The sequence below is a fragment of the Sphaeramia orbicularis genome, chromosome 7, assembly GCF_902148855.1.
Source record: "Sphaeramia orbicularis chromosome 7, fSphaOr1.1, whole genome shotgun sequence".
NCBI lineage: Eukaryota > Metazoa > Chordata > Actinopteri > Kurtiformes > Apogonidae > Sphaeramia > Sphaeramia orbicularis.
Window position 1 is genome coordinate 6,319,800 of NC_043963.1, and position 15,202 is coordinate 6,335,001.

The 15,202-nt window shown below is 33.6% G+C and overlaps 1 protein-coding gene across 3 annotated transcripts in view; it reads right to left on the minus strand.

The window, feature by feature from the left end:
* LOC115422286 (uncharacterized) overlaps positions 1–15,202 on the minus strand; it is a 96,555-nt gene that overhangs the window by 38,262 nt on the left and 43,091 nt on the right. For 2 of the 3 annotated variants that reach the window (XM_030138528.1, XM_030138530.1), the window contains exon 1: positions 998–1,210. The exons of the other annotated variant lie outside the window; for it this stretch is intronic. The gene's annotated coding sequence lies outside the window, so the exon portion shown is untranslated. Of the gene's footprint in view, positions 1–997; positions 1,211–15,202 lie in introns of those variants that run through there. 3 annotated transcript variants of the gene reach the window in all.

The window sequence follows — 15,202 nt, forward strand, 5'->3', positions numbered from 1 at the left end:
ACACATAAATATCGCATATCAATGAATGAAGAACAAAACTTCCTCCCTGAAAAATGCACTTTTTTTGAGAAGATTTAAAAAATATTGTTTCCCTGCAGAATGGTATTTATGAAAAAGTAATACAGTCCAAAATCCTATTTATTGCATTTTAACTTTATTCTAACTGTATTCTCACTGTATTTTAACTGCATTTTAACTATATTTTAACTGCATTTTAACTGTATTCTAAATGTATTTTAACTGCATTTTAACTGTATTTTAACTGCATTATTCTAACTGTATTTTAACTGCATTTTAACTGTATTTTAACTGCATTTTAACTGTATTCTAAATGTATTTTAACTGTATTTTAATTGCATTTTAAATTGTATTTTAACTGTTTTAAATGTCTTGCCCTGTAAATCACTTTGTGACTCCCTGTCTGTGAAAAGTGCTCTATAAATAAAATTAACTTCCTTACTTTTACTTAAAAACAGAGTATTAGTGTTGATTTGGGTTTCATTACCAAATAACATCCTGTAAGAAAACACCAAAGTGCATTTTTCAGATAAGAGGTTTTGTTTTTCATCCATTAATATTACAGCTTTAAATTGGTAAAGTTGCTAAATTCATCATCATTTTACTAAATATTTACATAAAACACAAGGAATACATTAATTTAAAGTAAATTCAGCTCTCATGACTCAACAACATGACACTGAAACTAACTTTATGGAAGAGTTTTGGTTGAGTTTTCTGTGTTATTTTACTTTTATTACACTAATAATAGGAATTTAAACTTTATTTCAGGTATTTCCAGTAGGCTTTTCAGACTCTTTGTACATTATATGTCAAATAATTAACTAAGTGCATCTAGATTTGATGAGAATGTTACAGGTAAATTATAAGAAATATTATTATGAGACTGTTTTAGATCAATTTTAAGTGAAGAAGACACATTTTTTCTCCATCAAACAGAATAAACAACATGAACACATATAAACCCAGAGTTAAATACCTGCACAGTCTGATGCATTCACGGCCGCCTGTTGGAGACTCAGATGAAATAAACTCCTGAAATAAACCAGATCCTCCTGCGGGGTCTGATCCGGATTTACACCTGGACCCGGATCAGGTTAAAGTCCTAGACCTGCGCCCCGGTTCACCTGGACCCGGGTTTATCTCCTCTGAGAGTCCGGGTTTCTGCCTGGTCCGGTACAGTCCGCGGTCTGGTCTGGTCTGTGCGGGGTCTGAGGAGTCAACGCACCTGAACGCACCACACTTCCGCCCCGGCCTTTCACAATAAGACGCACGGACGTAACAGAATAAAAACCGAAAACTTATGCGTTAAACCGAAACGGAACGATCCGGATATTAGGGGAAAATTATAGGTGCATAAGAAGGAATATTATGGAAAAAAATAAATAAAGGAATAAAACGTATAACACATTAACATAGTCTATATATGACCACAAGGATATTATGTATTATTGGTAATAATGTGGGAATGTAACAATTAGTTATATAATAATAATAATAATAATAATAATAATAATAATAATAATAATAATAATAAAAAGAAAGAAAGAAAGAAAGAAAGAAAGAAAGAAATTTTGATTTAAAAAATGAATACATGAATACAATATTAATGAGAGTAAAAGTGGATTTACTTATTTATTATTATTATTTATTATTATTAATGATAATAATAATAATAATAATAATAATAATAATAATAATAATCAATCATCATCATCATCATTATTATTATTATTATTATTATTATTATTGCTACTACTACGACTACAACTACTATTTTTGTCATTTTTATTCACCAAAATTTTTTTTAAAAAAATTCTTTTTATTTGTCTATTTTATTTTGATACATATTCTTGTGCTGCTGTACATTTGAATTTCCCTCTTGGGGGATCAAAAAAGTATATCTCATCTCACCTCATCTTATCTTATCTCATCTCATCTTATCTTTTTTACGCTGAACCTGACCAGTGCTATTGAGTTGTCGTGTGAATATTATAGATACTGTATAGACTGTTACTGCGAATATTATGGGAATGTTACAATCAAAAACAATATACATAATAATAACAAATAAATAATGACAAACAAATCACAAATTAATAAAGTGTTACTGATAAAACTGATCAGGATCTATTGAACATGAACCATATGAATACTTCATTGTCTTTCTAAATATATAGGAAAACCCATCATTCCTCTGTTAGAAAATGCTACAGAAAATAATCACTAAATCACATGTATGATGCATTTCAACCAAATTTCCTCGGTTGACACAGAGATTATGTTCCTATTTAGGCTGTAAAATATAGTAATCAGCAATAATTAATATGTAAAACTCATTCAATGACCTTGTAGTAAAAATGTTACTTTCTTATGCTAATGTAAAGCAAAACCAAGAATGTTAAATTTGTTTTTTTAATCTAAAAATGTGACACTGAACCTTTTTTTTTTTTTTTTTTTTTACACATTCTGAACTTTACAATGACTATAATGTGAGTATAATGAGGCTTTCCTCTTCTTTAGATGTATATTTAAGTCATGCATAGGATTTTTTGGGGACCATTCACTAAAATACTTGGTCATGTGCAGTTTTTATGCTTTTTCACCAATGGAAAATGAATTTATAAGATTTCCATGTATCTATGAACATGTTGATCTCGTCTGTCATAATATTCCACAGTAGGTTTGTTTTTCTTTCTGACTAAAATATGTCATAATTTGCAGTAAAACAAGCAGAAAATATGTAAAAAATGTCCAAATAATCCTCATAAAACCAGGGTAAAATCAACATATCCTCCTGTTTTAGACCTAATTCAGAATATCCAAAGGGAACGTGCAGTTTGTAACATCTGGAATAAAAGTGTGCAGGTAAACAATACAGGCTTTTATTTTGAAAGTATAACTTCCTGTTAAACTGCAGCAGCTTTATAAAACTCTCTCTCTCTCTCTCTCTCTCTCTCTCTCTCTCTCTTCACTCTGTCTGAAACACCACAGAAGAAGAGCAGCTGGTGACTTTTTTATTTTTTACTGTGAAAAGAACCCATCAGCTCTTGTCATCACCACTGAAACTACTGACTGATGCATTCACTGCACTTTCCACACAGTGTGTAATTTTCTAACACACTGAGTCTGGGTGTTTGTGATGTGGATCTGGTTTTACATCCAGACCCACACAGAAAGTCAAGTTCTCCCACGAGGGTTTCATGGTCTTCTAATTTACTGGTTTGAGAAGCTTTGGAAGTTCTGAGGAACATAGAACAGAATAGAATAGAATAGAATAGATCTTTGTTATCACTGTTACAGGAACAATAAAAAACAGTTAATCAGCAAACACTTAAAGTGAAAAAGACAGTATAAGAATATCATACAAAATTATACTGAAAAATATTGACAATATACAAAAACAAACAAATGCTAAAATATACAAAAAGCTCACTATATCTATCTATCTATCTATATATATATATAGATAGATAGATAGATAGATAGATAGATAGATAGATAGATAGATAGATAGATAGATAGATAGATAGATAGATAGATAGATAGATAGATAGATAGATAGATAGATAGATAGATAGATATAGATAGATAGATATAGATATATACACACACAAGTAACAAAGGTTATATTATATCATATTATATTATATTAAATTATATTATGTTATGTTATATTATAGTATATTATAGTGGATGTACACACTATGTGTATGTGCAACCACAATGTAAATATATAAATAATATTTGATTTTTATGTAAATACTAAATTTCTTTTTTCCTTTCTATATTTCATTTTTCACTTGTTTGTGATTTTTCTACCTGTCTTTTTCTCTGCACTTGCTTTTGTTGAAATTCCCTCACGGTGGAATAAATAGTCATATTTTATCTTATTACATAACTAGTGTGTTGCCCCGTGGGAATCTACAGGTTGTAGATGTGATCGTTTTTATGCTGTTGTGTATTCATACATGCTGTACCACATTTGTCCAGCAGTCACCACCAAAGTGTTATCGCCATAACAACATGACTGTAAAGATATTGTATTCAAAATTACTAATATCTCCTAAAATATTGGTCCTATCAACATGCTGTTTTCGCTAGTCTGTTCAGTGATCAAAAATACAAAAGTATGACAAACTGAAGTAGTCAGCGTTTTCCGAATTTTGTGTGAATCCCTGGACACACACACACACACACACACACACGCACACACACAGAAGACACTTGGCTTTTATAATGTAGATACTTTTACTCTCATCGTTATTGTATTATTACTCTTGAAGGCTTATCAGTGAATGACGCACAGTAATTCTAACTTTAAAGGAGTGACATTTTGCGTCTTCATTTATGAACCTCCACAGGCCCATCTGTGGTAGTAGTTGTAATTTAACAGAACATGATAAAAACTTACATACGGTTTGGATTTCTACATTAAACATGGGCAAAAAGGCATAGGCTGAAGCAACAGCTGATTTATGGGAGGGAGGGAGAATGTGAGAGCGAATAAATAATGGGTCAATAATGTAAAGTGCTTTGGGTGTCTAAAAAGGCGCTATATAAATCCAATCCATTATTATTATTATTATTATTATTATTATTATTATTATTATTATTATTATTATGCCTACCCTATTTATAAGCAGGAAAGTTACAGAAACAAAACAAGATAAGAAGAGGGCACAGCTTTAAACAATAATAAAATAAAACAACCCTATTTCTGAGTAATGACACCAGAAAGGTCGTTGTGAGCGCTGGTCTGGACATATTTTCAGTCTGGACTACGACCGCTGCTGCTGACAAACAGTGATGTCGTACTGGAGAAATGTTCGTCTGAAGTCTGGACCTTATATGTGCAAATGTCGTAACAAGTTATAGACGTAACAAATTAAGAAAGAATTAAAACAGTTGTAGAAATCCAGTTGTTTTTTGCCCAAATGAATCTAAAGATAGTTTTGCAGCAGCTGGAGGGTTCAAATTCAAACTGTATGAACTATTAGGGTCCAAATAAATAATGACTTCACCAATTTTTTCGCTTGGATTTAGTGCAAAAAACATTAAATTCTGAAAAATATTTACATTAAGAAACTATCCTTTAACAATAAAATGTGAATAACCTGAACAAATAAGAACAACCTGAAATGTCTAAAGTAAATTAAGTGCAATTTTAACAATATTCTGCCTGTTATTAAATGTGTTGTTCCTTTGTAGATCTGCTCTGTAATGCATGTGTATAAATGATAAGTCAAGGCAAAATATTGATCAAATTGTACTGATATTTCAAAACAAATTGCATTTTTTTCAGGTCATTCACATCCTTTTTGTTTGGATAGTTTATAAATGTAAATACTGGCATAACTGAATGTTATTTTTTGCGCTAAAACAATTTGGAGTTGTCATTATTTATTGGCTATCAGGTTATTATTGTACTGGTCCGGCCCACTGCAGATTAAATTGGGCTGAATGTGGCCCCGAGAAGAAAATGAGTTTGACCCCCCTGGTTTAGATAAATATGAGCCCTTTAAATGTAACAGAATCTGGTCGAAACTTGTTCATTAATGTGCACTGTCAAATAATCCAATAAAATAAATAAAGAGACTGAAAAGTGAAAGTATTTACATCAGTTTTTGTCTTGGTTTGAGTGTTTTCTTTTGGTTTATTTCATCTTTTACATCCTTTTCGTCCTGTACTTTTGAATAAACAACTGTAAAGGCCCATCTTCCTGATAGTCCCTGAAGGCAGCGTAAGTCCATGTGACAAATGCTTTTATTTTGATAAACTTCCTCTTCACTGATCCCTCTGATCTTCATCCAAATGACCCTCCCAAAACATCCATTAGCAGAACAATAGTTCCCGCCCTCCTGGCTCACATTGACATTCATGGACCTTCTGTTTTCTCTGTTTTCACATTCACATTCGCAGCTTCACACGCTCAGCAGGACAGAAGCAAAGCACTCTGGGAAGTCAAATCCTGCAGCTCTCATCATGTCAGACCTTCTCAACAGAGACTTCAGCTTCTCCACAACCACCAGACCCCCTTTAAGGACCTTAAATCCTCCTGAAATGCAGCTTAAAGGTGGTTAACGCCTCCTCTGAACCTCCTGGTGGACTTGGTGATCCTCCTCAGACCCTCTAACCCACTTTAGTCCAGGTTCCACATGTAGTCCACTTTGATCTCCAGTGGGTCCGACCAGTAAAATACTAACATAATAACCTATAAATAAAACAACTCCAAATGTTTCTCTGTTTCAGTGCAAAAAAATAACCTTAAATTATGAAAATATTTACATTTACAAACTATCCAAACTAAAAAGATGTAAAAGTCAGAAAAAACGGAACTATCGAAAGAAAATCACCAGCAATTTTAACAATATTCTGTCTCAAGTTATCATTGAAATCATGGAAACTCCAAATGTTTCTGTTTTAGTGCAAAAAAATAACCTGAAATTATGAAAATATTTACATTTACAAACTATCCAAACAAAAAAAAAGTGAAAAACCAGAAAAAACTGAACTATCTAAAGAAAATCAGCAGCAATTTTAACAATATCCTGTCTCAAGTTATCATTTAAATAATGACAACTCCAAATGTTTGTGTTTTAGTGCAAAAAATAACCATATATTATGAAAATATTCACATTTAGAAACTATCCAAACAAAAAAGATGTGAAAAACCAGAAAAAATTGTACTTTCTTAAGAAAAATAAGTACAATTTTAACAATATTATGCCTCAAGTTATCATTTAAATAATGACAACTCCAAATGTTTTTCTGTTTTAGTGCAAAAAAAAACCCCCTGAGATTATGAAAATATTTACATTTACAAACTATCCAAACAAAAAAGATGTGAAAAAACAGAACTTTCTTATGAAAAATAACTGCGATTTTAACAATATTATGCCTCAAGTTATCATTTAAATAATGACAACTCCAAATGTTTTTCTGTTTTAGTGAAAAAAAAAACCCTGAGATTATGAAAATATTTACATTTACAAACTATCCAAACAAAAAAGATGTGAAAAAACAGAACTTTCTTATGAAAAATAACTGCGATTTTAACAATATTATGCCTCAAGTTATCATTTATACACGTGTATTACAACTTATAGATCACAGTGGATCAACAAATGCACAAAACATTTACTAAAGGGCAAAATATTGTTAAATTTACACTTAATTTTCTTTAGACGTTTCAGGTTGTTCATATTTGTTCAGGTTTTTCACATTTTATTGTTAATGCATAGTTTGCAAATGTAATATTGTTACAATTTAATGTTATTTTTTGCACCAAAACGAAGAAAAAATTGGAGTTGACATTATTTAAAGGCGTAATGTAATTTTCTTGAACATTAAACTAAAAAAAATATTTGGAGTGATTATTCATAGGTTATTTATTTATTTATTTCAAATATGCAAGAAGACAAAGTAATCTTACTTAGTCCTTACAAATAAAACAGGTTGTACGAAGTCATGGATAAACACAAACAAACAAACAAACAAAAAAACAAAACTTATACATATACATGACTTCCTTTGCACATTCAAAAAGGAGTGGGAGGAAGTGGAACTTAACTTATTAACTTATTATTTTACTTTAGATCAAACTGGTCTGTATGTGGAACCAGAACTAAAACCAGTTCAACCCTTAACTCTTAATATCTTCAGTGTAATTCTTGTACTTTCCATATCCATCCCTTGGACCGGGGTTGGACCCTTAGGTGGGCCGGTTTTGGGCCACGGGCCACATGTTTGACCCCCCAGTTCTAACCCTCCCAGAGTAAACGTGGAACCTCCTCAGGGATGAGTGTGGTTAAAGTGGGAACGGGTGCCGGCCTATCCCAGCTGGTGTTTAATTCAGGAGGAGAGAGTAGTCATTAAACAGACAGAGGCAGATAACTACGGCTTAGAAACAGGTTCATGTGGTCCAGCAGCAGATCTGTAATCTACCAGAGCACTGGAGGAGAACTGGAAGAACATCTGACAGAGTTCAGACTGACTGAAGAAAACAGCCGAGAGAGAGAGAGAGAGAGAGAGAGAGAGAGAGAGACAGAGAGAGACAGAGAGAGACAGAGAGAGAGAGAGAGAGAGAGAGAGAGAGACAGAGAGAGACAGAGAGAGAGAGAGAGAGACAGAGAGAGAGAACACAGGAGAGAGACCAGAGAGAGAGAGAGAGAGAGAGAGGAGAGAAGAGACAGAGAAGAGAGAGAGAGAGAGACAGAGTAGAGACAGAGAGAGAGAGACATAGAGTAAGAGACAGAGAGAGAGAGAGAGAGGAGAAGAGAAGACACGAGAGGAGAGAGCGAGAGAGAGGAGGAGAGACAAGGAGAGAGGAGAGCAGAGAGGAGACAGCGGAGAAGGAGAGACAGAGATAGACGGACAGAATAGAGGGAGAGAGAGAAGGAGAGAGAGGAGAGGGTGAGGAGGATGAGAGAGAGAGACAGAGAGAGAGAGACAGAGAGACACAAAGAGATAGAGCTGGAGGAGGAGAGAGGAGAGAGAGAGAGATTTAACGCAATTTACTCACTTGTTCCATTGCAGATTTTTTTTTTTTTTTTTTGCTTGAATTAAGCAAAAAATCGTGAATTCAGCAAAAAAAAAAAAAAATCTTGGTTTAAGCAAAAAAAAAAAATCTTGAATTATGCAGAAATATTGTCTAAAATCAGTTCTTATATCTCACTGAAAAGTTACTCTTTAAGTGATTATGTCTTATTTTAGAAGTGATGAGATTTTTTGACTAAAAAATGAAAAAAAATACACTTGGTAAATTTAGATTTTTTGCAGAATAACCATGTATGTGAATTAAAAAGTATAATGAAAGTATAATGACAGACACCCTCGACTTGTAAAAATATGTAAGATATGAATCAAAATGAGCAAATAACATTGAACAAGAAAAGCACTCAGAGAGCGCAGACCTCCGCCAAAATTTAATCATTTCTTCCTTGTGTCAGTATCAACATTTCCTGAAAATTTCATGAAAATCCATCCTTAACTTTTTGAGTTATCTTGCAAACAAACAAACAAACAAACAAACATGCAAACACGCAAACACAGAAAGCAAAGTGATCACAATACCTCCCGGCAGAGGTAATACATGGATTAGTCATAATATTTGACTGATAAAAGAAGGAAAATAATAATAAAATGAAGTCAGACTGAACACAGTTAAGTTTGGTCAAATACTTTTATTGATGTACTAAGGTCTACTTTTACTTTGTTCCTTTTCTCCACTAGATCTAAAAGGTGAATACTATACATTTTTTACTCCACTATAATTAGTCTGGGAGCTTTAGTTCATGTCCGCATACAGTTTCCTCCTATTTTCATGTTTGGAAAGTAAAATGGGTTTGACTGTTAACATCTTCAGAAACTGTGTCTATGACATTTCATTGAATAAACTCACCTCTGCCTGATGTTTAAATATATTTTCATTATGCTCTTTATTGATATTTATCCACCTCCATCTTACTGAAATTCCATTATACTTTGCACATAACAGTTTACTGTTGCATCTTACTGTTGATTTATACAGACTTTCTACCAGTTTTTACCCATTTTTTAATTCAAATTTGTCATGTATAGTGTGTTTATTCTTGTGTTTTTATTCTTATATGCGTTTGTCATTCTATCTATCTATCTATCTATCTATCTATCTATCTATCTATCTATCTATCTATCTATCTATCTATCTACTATCTATCTATCTATCTATCTATCTATCGATCTATCTATCTATCTATCTATCTATCGATCGCCCCCTGCTGATCATAAGCGGACACTGCAGACTGATTCCACTGGCACTTATTGTACTTTTTTTTAACTCTACTTTTTTGTCTTTTTTAAGTCTATATAAAATGCACTATCTGTAATTTATTTAAAAAGCATTTATTTTTAGCCAAAAGGGTCTAAATTTAATTTTAATATCAGTATGAACAGATTAAACTCCATACAGACTGATTTAAAGGAAGGGTTTGAATATCTATCAGTTCAATAAAATAAATAAATAAATAAATATCAGTTAAAATGTGTAAAGAAATAAAATTAGGTTTATATGAAGTGGAGAGGAGACGTGTTTTTAGGTCTAATTACTGTATATGGTTCTCAATTCGTACTTTTTCCATTTTCCTTAGGCAGTAGCTGTTCATTGTTTATCATGTTTATTATTTATTGATGGACTGAGGAAGAGGCAGGTGAAATACAACACTTCTCATTCCTGCTCCTTTTTAGATATGAAATCTGAAATAAATAAATAAATAAATAAATAAACAGCTGTATTTTAAGTAGGATTCACTAAGTTTATTTACTTACTTGCTCATTATTCACACATTTTCTGCTGAGGTGCAGATTAACATATAAAATAATAAGTAAAAAACAAATGAATGAGGAGATCTTTCCGTACAATATCAATATAACAACCCTTGAATAGGGATATTTTAGCCTGAAGTGGTTCAATATTAATATTTTTATTACAATTAATTTAATAAATTGTAGGTAAATGGTGTGAAACAGTTGACCAAAAATGTTCCTGAGACAGTGTTTTTAGGTTAGGATATAAAGTGTAAGACAACCGAAAAAAAAAAAAAAAAAAAAAAAGAAATGTCATGTTGAGGAGACAGAAATGGAGTTTTCTTAAGCAGAATCTACAAAAGAAAAAACAAAAAACACATTTACTGTTTATTTGTACAGCTCTCTGTGGTTTCTTAGTTTTAATGTTGGAGAATCTGTCTAATTGCTGGATTCAGGACCAGTTCTGGTTTACGTTACAGGTTTAAACCAGCGTCTAAACCTGAACTCATCTCTGATTTATTCACTCTGTTATGAGATGAACTCCACTGAGCATGCTCACTGAGCACAAACACTTGGACGCTAACGAACGCGGCACCATGCGAACGTGGCAACTGTTGTTCATCTGGTGCCCATGCAGCAGCCTGTGATCCGGCTCTGCTCCATGATGCTCTCTGTTCTGTTGTGTCTGCTGCCACTGAACAGAGATGCTGTGCTTTGATATGGAAGCCTGTGGGGGTGCAGAGGAAAACTACAGCCACCACACTCTGCAGCCTCGGAACCCTCTGCTAGTGGTAGTAATAGTACTAGTGGGTAGTAGTAGTAGTAGTAATAGTAGTAGTAGTAGTAGAAGTAGTAGCAGTAGTAGTAGTAATAGTAGTACTAGTGGTAGTAGTAGTAGTAAGTATAGTAGTAGTGGTAGTAGAAGTAGTAGTAGTAGTAGTAGTAGTAGTAGTAGTAGAAGTAGTAGTAGTAGTAGTAGTAGTAGTGGTAGTAGTAGTAATAGTAGTACTAGTGGTAGTAGTAGTAGTAGTAATAGTAGTAGTAGTAGTAGAAGTAGAGTAGTAGTAGTAGTAGTAATAGTAAGTAGTGGTAGTAGTAGTAATAGTAGTACTAGTGGTAGTAGTAGTAGTAGTAATAGTAGTAGTAGTAGTAGAAGTAGTAGTAGTAGTAGTAATAGTAGTACTAGTGGTAGTAGTAGTTAGTAAGTAGTGAGTGGTAGTGAGTAGTAGTAGTCGTAGTAGTAGTGGTCGTAGTAGTAGTAGTACTAGTAGTAGTTAGTAGTAATAGTTAGTAGTAGAAGTAGTAGTTAGTAGTAGTAATAGTAGTATGGTAGTAGTAGTATATAGTACTAGTGGTAGTAGTAGTAGTAGTAATAGTAGTAGTGGTAGTAGAAGTAGTAGTAGTAGTAGTAGTAATAGTAGTACTAGTGGTAGTAGTAGTAGTAGTAGGTAGTAGTAGTAGTTAGTAGAAGTAGTAGTAGTTAGTAGTAATAGTACTAGTGTAGTAGTAGTAGTAGTAGTAGTAATAGTAGTAGTAGTAGTAGTAGTAATAGTCGTACTAGTGGTAGTAGTAGTAGTAGTAGTAGTAGTAGTAGTAGTAGTAGTAGTAGTAGTAGTAAAAGTAGTAGTGGTAGTGGTAGTGGTAGCAGTAGTAGTAGTAGTAGTAGTAGTAGTGGTAGTGGTAGTAGTAGTAGTAGTAGTAGTAGTAGTAGTAGTAGTAGTAGTAGTAGTGGTAGTAGTAGTGGTAGTGGTAGTAGTAGTAGTAGTAATACAGGGTGGGGAAACAAATTTACAATGAACATTTAGTTGTTTTTTTCTCAGCAGGCACTACGTCAGTTGTTTTGAAACCCAACATATACTGATGTCATAATCATACCTAACACTATTATCCATACCTTTTCAGAAACTTTTACCCCATATGAGTAATCAGGAAAGGAAACGTCAAAGAGTGTGTGATTTGCTGAATGCACTCGTCACACCAAAGGAGATTTCAAAAATAGTTGGAGTGTCCATAAAGACTGTTTAATGGAAAGAAGAGAATGACTATGAGCAAAACTATTACCAGAAAGTCTGGAAGATACTATTAAAGAAGAATGGGAGAAGTTGTCACCCCAATATTTGAGGAACTCTTGTGCAAGTTTATGGAAGCGTGTGAAAGGCAGTTATTGAGAAAGAAGGAGGACACATAGAATAAAAACATTTTCTATTATGTACATTTTCTTGTGGCAAATAAATTCTCATGACTTTCAATAAAACTAATTGGTCATACACTGTCTTTCAATACCTGCCTCAAAATATTGTACATTTTGCTTCCCCCACCCTGTAGTAGTAGTAGTAGTAGTAGTAGTAGTAGTAGTAGTAGTAGTAGTAGTAATTAGTTTTATCTCATCTAATCTAATCTAAAGTAATCTATTCTAAAGTAATGTAATGTAATCAATGTAATCTAATTATCTAATCTAAAGTAATCTAATCGAATCTATAGTAATCTAACCTAAATTAATCTAATCTAATCTAAATTATGTAATCTAATCTAATCTAATCTAATCTAATCTAATCTAATTGATGTAATCTAATCTAATTTTTGCACTTGGTGTGTTCTGTGTTGTGTTCTAAGTTTTATGTATTTTTAAGGTTTTCAACACCACTTCCTTATGTGACTTTACAAATAAACTGGTTGGAAACTAATAAACTGCCTTAAAAAAAAGATCATGACATTTTATGCAAAAAAAATGTGGGAAAAAAAAAAAAAACAAGACAGATGCAAGAAACCCCCAGAACCCCCACCAAACCCCCTCAGATCTCTGCTGATCTGTTCAGTAAACACACGAAGCATCTCCAGACTAAACTCCAAACGAACCCACCCTGCCTGCAAGTATCATCCTAATCTGGACAAAACCTGGTTCCTCATCACTACAGGGTTGCACTGGTGTCACTTTCCCTGTGGAAAACGCCCACTAAGCCAAACAGAGACACAAAACATGAATAGAAAGTGCAGAACAGGGACTAAAATCCTCCAGAATACCCATAGAAGCAGGTTTAATTCCATTTACAGGTTACAATGAACTGCACTAAACTAGACCTGGACTCACAGGAGCCTGGGGTTCACATGGACTTTGACTCCACACAAACTAAAGTGTAAACTAGTGCGTTGACCTGAGGGGATCCACAGGTTCTAGATGTGGTTGTTCTTATGCTGTTGTGTATTTCCTGCATGCTGTACCACATTGTCCAGCAGTCACCGCCAAAGCCTTCTGGGCATAGAAATGTGATCATAAGGCTAGTGTATTCAAAATGACTAAGAGCTCCCACAATACTGGTCCATTTTCACCACTGTCTTCCTTCACCAAAAACACATAAGTACGACAAACTGCAGCAGTCAGTCTCTGTACGGATTTTGTGTGAACCCCCAAACACACACACACACACAGGCCATGGGGCTTTTATGATATAGATGCAACAATATTTATCCCAATATAAACTAGAAGCACTTGGAGAGCGCAGACCTCCGCCAAGGCCGATCAGTGGGGCCCCCCCAGCCCCCACCCCCAATCCCACCAAAATTTAATCATTTGTTCCTTGTGCCAGTATCAACATTTCCTGAAAATTTCATCCAAACCCGTCCATAACTTTTTGAACTAGAAGCACTCGGAGAGCGCAGACCTCCGCCAAGGCTGATCAGTGGCCCCCCCCCCGTGGGCCCCCCACCCCCGATCACCACCAAAATGTAATCATTTCTTCCTTATCCCATTTCCAACAAACCCTGAAATTTCATCCAAACTGTCCATAACTTTTTGAGTTATGTTGCACACTAACGGACAGACAAACAAACAGACAGACAGACAGACAAACAAACCCTGGCAAAAACAGATCCTCCTTGGTGAGGTAACTATATCTGACATTAGTCATAATTGTTTTGCATCCCAGACCCCTGGTAGAAAAGAACACCTGAATTCAATGTGTCCACATACTTTTGTCCATATAGCATGTGTGTGTCTGTGTGAGTGTGTGTGTATACATATTATATACATACAGGTGACATGGATAGTACATTGTCAGTTGTGCTGTCTTCCAACTCTAGAAAATATTCAGGTTCATTTCTGTTATGTATAATTTATCATTATTATTTAATCTTATTCTGCCTGTTTTCAATTGATTCGATATTCGATTCAACTTTATTTTATTAACCCTTTCATGCACGAATTAGAAGAGCCTTAATCAATTTTTTTCCTGAGTGTTTTTATTCCTCTTTAGACATGGAAAAAACAATGTGATTGAAAATTTTCTTCTGAAAATAAATAAATAAATAATAAAATAAAATAAATAAATTAAAAAAAAATACATACAAAAAATATAATAATGAAAAACAATTTAAAAAAATCATATGAACTTATTTTCATGAAGTTGCCAAAATGTCCACTCAGCTGGACACCGCACGTTTAATTTTGATGCACAGAAACATGTATTACTGATAAATTGTGTGAAAACTATGGGGAGGGCTTATGGATTCTGGGGGTTTATGATCAGGAGAGATCTACATAATGTACCCAATTCATGTCGGAAAAGATATGTAGTGTCTTTAACTTTAATAAAGAGATGCGTAAAAAACAAAACAAAACAAAAACAACGGGAAAGAACAACAAAATACATGAATATACAAGAGAACAGCTGTAAATAGCTGTCCACTGTAGTGACCGTATGCATGAAAGGGTTTAAACATGTACTTCACAAGGTAATGAAATGCAGTTTGGTGTCTAACCATCAGCAGATACACCAGTATGTAACAAAAATACACAGGATATATTGTTGGGGCACTGTAAATATACTTTAGAGATTATTACAGATTAATAAACAGATTACAATACAGCATTAAAGTACAATGAATGTGCTAATAGACATAA